The sequence below is a fragment of the Dermochelys coriacea genome, chromosome 15, assembly GCF_009764565.3.
Source record: "Dermochelys coriacea isolate rDerCor1 chromosome 15, rDerCor1.pri.v4, whole genome shotgun sequence".
NCBI classification, from domain to species: domain Eukaryota; kingdom Metazoa; phylum Chordata; order Testudines; family Dermochelyidae; genus Dermochelys; species Dermochelys coriacea.
Window position 1 is genome coordinate 25,496,368 of NC_050082.1, and position 12,279 is coordinate 25,508,646.

At 37.2% G+C, this 12,279-nt stretch overlaps 1 protein-coding gene across 14 annotated transcripts in view; it reads right to left on the reverse strand.

Annotated features, from left to right (window-relative positions):
- Positions 1–12,279, reverse strand: part of IFT81 (intraflagellar transport 81) — a 68,963-nt gene that overhangs the window by 44,505 nt on the left and 12,179 nt on the right. The gene's annotated exons all lie outside the window — the stretch shown is intronic.

Below are 12,279 nucleotides of genomic sequence, written 5' to 3' on the forward strand. Positions count from 1 at the left end.
GGTGAGGAAAGGAATCTCTGTCTGTCTGCTCTTAGCACTGCTTCTGCATCATTACTACACCTGACCCTGCCCTCTATCTATGACTCAAAATAGAACAGGTCTAGAATTTGACCCATTATCTTTAATAAGCATTTGTAAGTGTTCTAATATGGGCCTTAGTGAGAGTTTGTCCTGTCTGATGTGCAGATTTCTGATAGTCTCTGACCCTGTTCAGCCTGATTCTCATTTACAATAAGGCCCCTTTACACTGCTCTGGCAGGGTACAGAAGCCTAAAAGTGAATGATTTGCAATTTATGCTCACTTTGAGTCTCCTTCAAACTGCCAGAGTTCTCTTAAAAAAAAAATCACACAACTGTGCATTGACTAAGAATTCTGAAAATAAAAATGAAATAGAAAAAGACAAGAAGAAATTGCTGAGGTTTCTGTCCACGGATGCAACAGGAGAGAGCATTGTTTGCTCTGTAGAAGCCTGATGTGCACTGCCTGTTACCAAGCTTATGACCATTTTGCTCTTGCTAGGTATAGTAGGTTAGCCTATTTTCCTGCTAATTCAGAAAGGAACATTAATACATCCAGATAAGTAAAATTCACAACCAGTTGGAAATTAGTTTACTCTGTCAAGTAGCTGTGAGATTTTTAAAATTACATTATACAGTCTTCTGATGACAGTAGGTGGTAATAGCTCAATTAGTTCTCTAAGATACTAGTGCCAAGGACTATGATTTGGAAAGCATACACAAGATAATATGACAGTGGGGAGAGGTATTTTAGAATATTTTCATCGGTCTGATGGACACAAAAAAGACTAGTGGTGCTGTAGCTATCCAAAGTGCTTTAGAAGCATGGCTGTTATTTTCATGGTTGTCACAGATATTACAGAAAATGTTAAATTAGCTACGCCAAGAAAAACATGGAATTCAGATTCTGCCAGTTTTTCACTTATTGCACACATGCAGGGAAAAACCTGAGACACATGGATATGATTGATCCTGCTGAGACAAGGATGGAAATGCAGGAGGCAGGTGGGAATGGAACCAGGGCTCGAGTCAGCCGGCCTGCCCTTTGGTTCTCTCAGGCTGAGGGTCTGGAGGTCTTACCACTGAGAACAACAGAGGGAGAAGTCAAAACAACATGAGAAACAGGCCTATGAAAAAGGGGTCATGACTCTCCTGCAGCTATTTACATCTGGAAAGTGGGGAGGGCCAGATCCTCTTCGCCCTTCTGTGTTCAATAGTTTTTTAGACTGAAGCGGGAAGGGTCCTCATTTCAGCTGCCGTAAGGGAATTAAATCAGATGGAAGAGAGGAAAAGGTCTTAAAAACATAGAAGAAAAAAAGCCACCCCCAGAGAAAGCAGTACTATTAATGAAGTAAAACTGACACAATCCAAAAGTGAGTGAATTCTTCACTTCCATTCCAGCAGTTTATAAGGATAATTTGTTTATACTGGCCATTTAAACATGTGCTTAGAAAATAGATATTGCCTATATAGAAAATTTACTGTTTTACTCCATGGAATATGTCAAGTATTTCTATTAAAAATACAATTAATAAAGATGCAGCCTTAATGGTGATTTCAGAACTGGGATAGAATGTGTAGGTTCATGCAGTAGCCATTATGCACTCAGCAATAGCTCACCTGCCACCTTTCCCATTAGAATCTGATTTATCCAAAGGAAATGCACGCCAGCACAGCAGGGTTATGATTCACCTTTTTCCAAAAATGCTGTGATTTTAAACTTTCACCAGGCCTTTCATCAGAATTGAGTCCCTTCTGCCCAGGTTAGTGTTTCAGCAGAAAAATAGCACCTCTACAACTGCAGCAACCTCTCCCACATACACAGCGTAATAAACTTCAGCATCAGCACTGAATAGGAACACAAGCCCTGGTTTGGGATATATAACCATGGCCCTTGGCATGGAAACAAAAGTGATGCCAATTGATTTACCCTGACGCTAACTGCTAGTTTTTTACTGTAGGCTGATTTCTAGCTTTCCAACTTCCTTTTAAATAAGAAAGGGAGATTACAATATATGTAACAGGTTTCAGAGTAGCAGCCGTGTTAGTCTGTATTCGCAAAAAGAAAAGGAGTACTTGTGGCACCTTAGAGACTAACAAATTTATTAGAGCATAAGCTTTCGTGAGCTAATGCATCCGATGAAGTGAGCTGTAGCTCACGAAAGCTTATGCTCTAATAAATTTGTTAGTCTCTAAGGTGCCACAAGTACTCCTTTTCTTTTTGCGAATATATGTAACCTTATAGATTCATAGAATCCAAGGCTAGAAGGGACCATTAGATCATCTAGTCTGACCCCCTATATAACAAAGGCCATAGAACTTCTCCAAAATAATTCCTAGAGCAGATCTTTTAGAAAAAACATCCAATCCTGATTTAAAAGTTACCAGTGATTGGGAAACCACCACGAACCTTGGTAAATTGTTCCTATGGTTAATTACCCTCACTTAAAATGTATGCTTTATTTCCAGTCTGAATTTGTTTAGCTTCAACTTCCAACCAGTGGATCATAACTTTCTATGATGCTAGATTGAAGAACCCCTTATTAAATATTTGTTCTCCTTGTAGGTACTTATAGACTGTAATGAAGTAATCTTAACCTTCTGTTTGTTAAGCTAAATAGATTGAGCTTTTTAAGTCCTATCACTATCAGGCATGTTTTCTAATCTTTTAATCATCCTCATGACTCTTCTCTGAACCCTCTCCAATTTATTAACATCCTTCTTGAACTGTGGGCTCCAGAACTGGACACAGTATTCCAGCAGTGGGTCGCACCAGTGCCAAATATGGAGGTAAAATACCTTCTCTACACCTACTCGATATTCCCCTTTTTATGCATCCCAGGTTTGCACTAGCTCTTTGGCCAAAGAGTCATATTGGGACTTCATGTTCAGCTGATTATCCACCATGACCCTCAAATATTATTCTTTATATCTAATGCTACTAACATTTCTAAATATCCCACTGTACATATTGTAATCAAGCTAAAAATTCTAATCAAGCATTTCCAGAGGAGCAGGGACCAACTGGCTTCAAGGGGCAAAGAACCTGCTGGTATTTGAGTTTATTTCTCCAGCAATCTGATAGCTATTACCAAGCTACTAAATTTTGATTGCTCCTTATACCTTGAATGCTCCTGAAGGTAAAGCAGTGAAACAAGTCAAAACTTGATAACTTGATGGAAAAGTGCAAACACTGATGACTAACCTACTCGGTTTCCTTCACAAATAATTTTGGAATATTTTACTCTCTGTAGGATTAGACATATGGGGAAGCTACCTAAATGCTATTTCTGCAGTTTAACTGAAACTTTTTAAAACAGTGTTTCACAATGAATCATGCTTTTTTCAAATTCCCAGGCTAGAAGGCAGAGAAGCAAGTGTACTTTAATCTTTCCATTACATACATCAAAATCTCATTTTTTCAACTCTGACTTTCTCTCTCTAAACAAGCTGTACAGTAAGTTTGGCTCAGTGCCCAAAGGTTATTTTAGCTGAGATTTCTGCCAACTACATATTTACATGTGAAAAGCTATTAACAGCAATTCCTAATGTTTTCCATTCAGATTTTTTTATTACAGGAAAGGGGTGGGCATAGAGTTATTTAGTGCTTGCTCAGTTATGCAGGAATTAGGCAACTTTCTTGCCCTGATTCTATTAATGAACATAAATTCAGACTTGCCTCAGCTCTCAGACTCATCGTTCTTTCCAAGCTGCTAATTGTGAAAATCTGTACCATAAACATTTGCAACATTAACCAATCTAATAAAAAAAATGAGAAACATACAGTTAGTGGCCTCCTGACAAAATGTTGGTTTAAGTGAATTGCTCAACATCACATAGGAAGACCATGACGTAAGCAGGTCTAGAACTGACTTCTCCTGTGTAGAATTCACATGCCTTAACCATAAGATCATCCCTTCTCTTCCTGCAGTCACCATCTTTTTCTCTTCATCACTTCCAGTTTCTACAGCACGTAAGGTATGGATGCTACAGACACTTCCATTACACAGCCCTAATTAATTTCCTGACCACCACCCATACTAGGCATTGAATGAAGCAGGCGTCCCGTGGAAGAAAACAGTATATATCTATGTAATGAAAGACTATCATAAGAATGCGCGCAAAAGGCCCAAATTAAGATTGTGACATTTCCTAACTTTTGACTGCGTAAGTTAGCAAAACAACACAGTAATATCTTTTTAACATAGGTTTTTGGTTTGTAATTTCCTGTTTCTTTGAGGGTTTTTTAAAAGGAAAAAGGTAAAAACAAATTCTACTATGTGCAATGGTAACATTGCCCCTCATCATGCATCAGTGGAAGATTTGTACTCTGAACCTTCATCACTGCAGCACAGCTTCAGCTACAGGACTAACTGTATTAGCTGGCAGCAGGTGACAACTGTTATCCCCAAAGGGAGGATGGCCTACTGGGGCCATGCGCTAGGTCCAAGAGGGTTATCGGGGAGCTGCTCTGGCTCTCTTTCCTCATCCTTGAGAGGTTGTCTCCCTAAGGGTTCTCAGTACAGTGCATATGACTGTTGATTTGGCAATGGTATGGGCCTGAGTTATTTGTTGCATGCTGCAAAAAATTTCCTGAGCAATGCAAATGACAGAGGAAAAAGATTATTTCAAAAGCTTATATCTCATAGATTATAAGGCCAGAAGGAATCATTGTGATCAGACAGTATGACCTCCTACACAAAACTGGCCATAAGACTTCTCTGCCTTAATTCCAGTTTGAACTAGAACAGACCTTTTAGAAAAACAGTCAATCTTGATTTTAACATTTCCAGTGATGGAGAATCCACCACAGCTCTTTGTAAGTTGTTCTAATGGTTAATTACCCTCACAGTTAAAAATTTACTCCGTATTTCCAGTATGAATTTGTCTTGCTTCATCTTCCAGACATTGGAAATTGTTATACCTTTGTCTGCTAGATTGAAGAGCCATCAATTATCAAAACTTCTGTTCCCATTTAGGTACCTACAGACTGTGATCAAGTCACCCCTTAACCTTCTCTTTCATAAGCCAAACAGATTGAACTCCTAGAGTCTCTCACTATAAGGCATGTTTACCAATCATTCTCATGACTCTTCTCTGAACACTCTCCATTTTTTCACATCTTTCTTGACTTCCGGACATCAGAACTGGACATAATAATCCAGTAGTAATCATACCAGTGCTAAATACAGATGTAATATAACCTCTCTACTCCCACACAATAATCCTGTGTTTAAACATCCAAGGATCTTGTTAACGCTTTTGGACACAGTATTGCACTGGGAACTCATGTTTAGCTCATGGATTATCCATTATGGCCCCTCCCAAGTCTTTGTACCAGTCACTGTTTCCCAGGATGGAGAATCCCATCCTGTATGTATGGCTTACATTCATTGTTCCTAGATGTATGACTTTACATTTGGTTGTACTGAAACTCATACTGTTTGCTTGGCCCAGCTTGCTATGTAATCCAGACAGCTCTGTATCAATGACTTGTCCTCTTTCTTATTTACCACTGCCCCCAAGCTTTGTATCATCTGCAAACTTTATCAGTGATGATTTGATGTTTTCCTCTAGGTCGTTGATAAAAATGGTACAAGCCATAGGGCCAGGACCCAACTCCTGTCAGACATCACTACAAACACACCTGCTCAATGATTAATCTCTTTTTATAATTTCACGTTGAGACCTAAAATTTATCCAGTTTTTAAATCCATTTAATTGTGCCATGTAGAATTTATAACATTCCAGTTTCTTAAAATGTTGTGTGCTAGCAAGTCAAACAACTTACAGAAGTCTTAGTATATTACCCAAATGCTATTAATTTTATCAACTAAACTTGTAATATCATTAAAAAAATTAAGTTAGTTTGACAAGATCCACTTTCATATACACATGTTGATTAGCACTAGTTATATTACCGTCCTTTACTGAATCGAGTCCTGTATTTATTTTGCTTGGGATCAACATCAACATCAGGCTAACAGGCCTATTGTTACATGGGTCATCTTGTTTACTTACTTTAAATATTGTCACAATTTTACCTTCTTCCAGCCCTTGGGAACTTCTCCAGTATTTCAAAACTTAATGACAATCAACATTAACAGTCCAAAGAGCTACTCAGCCAGTTCTTTCAAAACACTTGGGGGCAAGTTATCTGGAACTGCTATTTAAAAATATTTAAATTTAGTGGCTGCTGTTTAACATCCTTCTGAGTTGCTCTTGGAATGAAAAGTACTTAAGCATCATATGACATGACGACATCATCTGGCTTTTTCCCAAATATAGAACAGAAATATTTATTGAACATATCTGCGTTTTTTGAATTATTGACAATTTTATCATTTCCATCTGGTATTGGACAAATATCTTTGTTCAGATTCCTTTTGTTTCTAACATACTTTAAAAACTCCTTACTATCCTTAATTCTGTTGACCACTGATGTCTTCTTCTGTTCCTTTACTTCCTATATCAATTTTCTACAATTCCTATCTTATAAATTGATATTCATTGCTAACCATTGCCCCTTTTTTCGATTTGATATATATATTTAATTTTTTTTTTATAGCTTCTTTCACTTCCCTTTTCACCCAGATTGTTTTTCTAACTAGTGTAGTGTTATTTCCCTATTGTAGGATTGTGGACTTTGGCCCGTTAAATTCTATTCAGGTTTGCTAAAGAAAAGGCTCTTCTCTGGCTCAAGGGCTTTCTACTCACTGAAAGGCCTGCTGCCAATAAGAGCTTCTCAAAAAAGTATGCTAGAATCTTTTTTACAGAAAGTGGTAAGCAACCTAAATATATGTATAGCTACCAGCTCCTCTATAATAAATAATAAAAATACACAAAGGACATACTTTAATTTTAAGGGCTTTTTTCAATCAGTCTCAGTGTTTTCTCTGGTTTCTGCACTAACTTTTGCATATGCAAAAGTCAATCAATAATCGGTACCTGCAAAAATGGGCACAAAGAAACAGGCCAAGGCTGAAAATCTGGCCCAAATGTTCTTAATTAAAACCCAAAAACAAAGCAGTGAAAAATTAAGGATTAAGCTATTGTAATCTTATTATGCCTCTGTATTGCAGCACATACTGTATATGTGCTAGATCACATCATTGTCAGAGACATCTATGAACTGTCTAAGCACAATGGGTCACATTAAGGACAGGAGTTTCAGCTTTTAACTAATAATTTCTTTAATTGATGGTCCAATCTTACCTCAGCTGAAATCAATGGGAATTTTGTCATTGAGTTCAACGGGAGAAGAATCAGATTCTACATGAGTTTAAGGTATCAGGAGCAAATCCTCCATCTGCCTCCACAGCCACATATCACATGAAATACAGCAGGACTGGTACGGCTCTACTACATGAGGAGAGTTGGGTGCTTCAGGCCCACTACAGAGCGGTGTTCTGTGGTTGTGATCTAATGCCCACTGAAGTTAACAAAAGACTTTCCACCAATTTCACTGGGCTTTGAATCAGGTCCTATAAAAGCTGTGGTGCTGTTCTGCTATTAGAGTAAGACCTGGAAGAGGACTGTCTTTATCCCCCATTCCATCTGCCAGAGCAGGGTTGAAAACGAGACCTGGATAAGAACCTGAATCTATCTTTATTGTCACCTTTCCTCTTTAATTTCACTTTTTATTTAAAAGTAATGTGAAAAAAAAATCCCTCATCCAAATGTTAGGGATTTGGGGACACCAGCCTGATTTCAATGCAAGTGTATAAGAAACCCATTAAAATATTGCTTATTTGTCAACACCAGATCAATCAGCTCTTTCATGAAACCTCTGAGAAACAAACTCCAATATGCAACAGTGATCTGATTTCTTTTTTAAAATTAACTCTTCTTTTTTAATTATAAGCAAGAATCTACCCTACGATACACAACTTTGACTTCAGTGGGAGTTGAACATGAGAATCTATGAGAAGAATTTGTCCCTAAGAATTTAGAGGAAGAAATTTCAGTGAATCAAATACAGTGCATTTATAATGAAATAGGTTACAAATAATTTTTAATTATCTTTTTAAATTAAATGTAATGTATTTTAATAAGGGAATCTTATGCTTCTCTTTTTCATCATATGTACAGAATAAGGTTAAATATCGGATACAGTTTATATGAAGTAATTCCTCTTTTACTGGTATTTTAAAGTGGCTATCCCTCTGATCCTGTTACTATTTATTAATTTGACCAAGTGTACCAATTTTACTGCTTATCAACAATCATCATCTTAATATATTATTTTAATCAATATTTTACAGCTAGTCATCCACATCCCGGTATCCGTGCCAATGAAATGAACAATAGTGTTCTCTACAGTGGACAAGAACCAAGAATTTAAGTAATTCAGTTCCCTTCTTGGCATTAACAATTTGTGTTTATGCCAACAGAGATATTCAAAGCAAATTGAGGGCAATCTTGCTGAGAAAGCATGAGTTAGATTTTTCAAACCCTCTGCTACTGACCACTGTCAACAAAAATACTATGTCATATCCTGGGCAAAAAATTAGAAACTGCAAATTCATGCCACCTACTTTAGTACTAACAGCAGCAGCAACTGCCTCCACAGTTAAGCAAACTATTAAGAAATGCTGAACTTAATGAAACCGGGATAGGGTGCCATACTGAAACCAAGGAGAACAGTCACTTCAAAATACTTAACAGAAAACCTATATAGACTAGTACAATGGTCAACCATTTTTCATGGTACAATACATCTTTTAAATCACGGACCTGAGCTACACTTCTAGAAGTATAAAACCTCTAGTAACAATTAGTTGTAATATTTTCCTGGCAAGGTTAAAGCACACCGATACTAATTGCACATTGACACAATAGAAATAGTGACCTAGTTCCATGTTTATAAGCTTTTCTTAAAATTAACTTAATTTTAGTTCATAACATGAGGTATGTGTACCCTTCAAGCTGGGGGGGTGTAATTTCCAGTTGGAGGAGACATACTTGTGCTAGCTCTCATTGAGCTTATTCCCTAAAAAATAGTGTGTAGCCATGTCAATGCACGTGGTGGGACAGGCTAGCTGCCCACCAGAGACCCTACACATGTTCTCGGGGCAGCTAGCCCATTCCACTGCTAATGCTGCCATGGTGACACACACTATTTTCAGCACACTATCTTGATGAGAGCTAGTGTAAGTATGTCTCCTCCAGCTGGGAATTACACCCCCAGCTCGAAGTGTTGATGTAACCATGGAGAAAAAGAATTCAAAATCAGATCACAGTAATATGTATTAGAAAGACAGATAGAATGCTCCCAATTAACTCACTGAAGAGCAATACACTCACTAAACAGATTTTCCTTCTTGTGTCAGAAGTGAAAGAATCTGATACAGATTGAAAACTGAGGAGAATGATTTTAGGGGAGAAAATACCAAACCTTCAGTGAGACTCCATTGCTTTCAGACAGCCTCTAAACTAACATGGATTTGAAGTGGTAGGAATAGACATCCTGACTAAAAGAGCTGCAACAAAACATTTAAGAGATATAATAGCTCCAACTACAGACCAACAAAGCAATAAATTGAACTCTACTTAATACACTTATGCCAGCTAACTTAATTTTTGTAAACCATATTGGCTATGTTATAATTGCTCTGGAGAGCAGTACCTTTGCTTCTCCTCAACGCTAGTTACAATCAGAAACCCAAATCCTGGAGTCTTTACTCAGTCAAAACTTCAACAGGGTCTTTACTTAAGTAAGGATGCCAGGATTTAGCCCAGGATCTCTAAACACTTGGTTCTCTTTTGCAAGCAAGGCAGAAGATGAGATATCTCAATATATTAATCTAATCTGTGTTTTTATCTCAATGATGAAATGACAAGTTTACTGACTTTTTTTTTTTTTTTTTTTTTTTACTATGCTGCCTTTGCTTCTGTAAGCTAAGATAAAACTAACCCATAAAGTTTCCATTGGACTAAAAATAACAATAATTAAAAAAACTTGGAACTGGTACAGAAATGTTGACTTAGCTTTGGTATGGCAACATCTCTGGCAGCTGAGTACCACTGCTGAGAAAATGGAATGGTTACAAAAACCCTACATACTTCTTTTGAGAAACGCATGCAATTCAGATCCCTGTTTGGTTCCACTTGAAGTTGACATGCTGATGCTGCATCCCCATTTTTCTTTTTTCAGTCATACAGAATTAAATTCTTCAATTTCTTCATAATTTTGTATATCACCATTTTAAGACCTGATTCCTATCCCATTTGTGCAGCTTTTTTGCAGACATCAACCAAATTAAAAAAAAAAGAAAAGAAAAGAAAGAAGTTTGCAAAACGCTGCTTCATCAGCCCTCATGCCATAAATGTGTAAATATTATCTTCTCCACTGTGTATTTATAGGAGGAATTTTTTAAAAAGAGTTAGAAGTTAGAAATGAGGGCATTAGTCTTCTCATTCTGTTCACTACACAACATAAAAACTGAACCTGTATTCATTTATTTTAACAGTATGTGAATTAGACCTCCTTCATACATCCTGTTTTGTAAATTCTGTGATCAATCTGAGATTTCTATCACCTTGGTAGCTGACTGGGCAACTATGAACAATTACTAAGAACGCTTGGTAAAGGAGACTGTACATTTCAAGACAAACAATGCAATCTGCTGAAAACTAGATGCCCTACTTTTTGAGAGCGGATTTGGTGTCCTAGAATTTGAACCAGCTGATTCATCTATGTGCTGCTATTAGACCATTTAAAGTACCAGAAGGAAAGGTCAGCACTTTATTTGGCAACACACAAATCTAAACACACACAAACACAACCCCAATTCTGTTATGTGGGTGGAACTCCGAGTGTCTGCAGATCTCCAATAATCTAATAGGGCTTTACAGGAAGCAGAAGTCCGGGAACAGTGGCACGATCCAGGCCATACCTTTTCATGGCCAATACCATTATAATAGTAATTTGCTCTTATACAGCACCTTCCATCCTAACTACCCAGAATGAAACTCATCCTGGGAAAAGGGTCAACTCAAGGTTTATGATCCACTTAAGTCTTGTGCTAATCCTCTGACAGCAGTGAATTTTACCCCTCAGTGATTTTATAAACATTAATATATTAAGCCTCTAACGAATCCTACGAGGCATCATCTGCATACTATAGAAGAGGAAACCAAGACATTGAGAAGTGTTTTGCCTAAGATCACATGTCAGACATATAGATAGGAAGAGAACCTTGATTTGAACCTCACTTTTGTGTTCCAACCACTGGACAATGGTACTTACTTTTTCCTTTAAATGACTTAGTAGAAACTTAAGTATCATACGATTGCTTTAGGAGACAGAATTAGCCATGAATATATCTTGCCTCTACATGATTTTACCATGGGATGAGTTTTATAATCTTACTCACATTGGAGTAATACCTTAGTCTGTGAGTAATCCCACTGATTTCAGTGGGGCTATTCATAGACTAAGACATACTCAATATGATGAAAGAAAAGGAGTACTTGTGGCACCTTAGAGACTAACAAATTTATTAGAGCATAAGCTTTCGTGAGCTACAGCTCACTTCATCGGATGCATTATGATGAGTAAGGGTGACAGAATCTAGTCCTATAAAACTATATGGGCAGTTTCATAGAAAGAACAGAGCACCCCATACAATTTGTGCACTGGGATGCAAGTATAACCGGGAATTGACTTTATTTCAAGTTTCATAAAAACTGCAATGCTAATCTGCTCTACCAGCTATAAAAATGTTTCAAAGGTGTTTTTCAGTCAACTATTTTGCCAAATGAAGGGAATTATGGAAAAGAAGTCTATACTTATTACAATGTTACATGTACATGCTCACTTCTGAAAAAAATCAGTATTTTATATATTCTCTTCCCAGGTCACAGACATGATACACAAAATCTTCCTGCTTAAAAAACCCAGTATTAAATCCATCTACTTTTACAACACTGGTCATTTTTAATTCCAATCATCTCTCCTTCTAGTATATGATCATTAATATTGAATATTTTATTCTTTAACCATTAAAAAAAAAAAATTAAGCCACAAAAGCATGCACATGCCTAAACTGAGACACTCATGTTGCTATCACTCTAACCCCTCCCTCCTCATTCCATCCCTCTCTACTATTTGTCTCCCTCATTCCTTCTTGTGCCAAGGCTGACCAAATTTCAGACTGTAAGCTCTTCACTGTACAGACTGTTTCTTTCTTCGTCTTTTCTGAAGTTCCTTTCTGGCACTTTAAGATAATAAATCATTACCGTGCAACTTTGATTCTG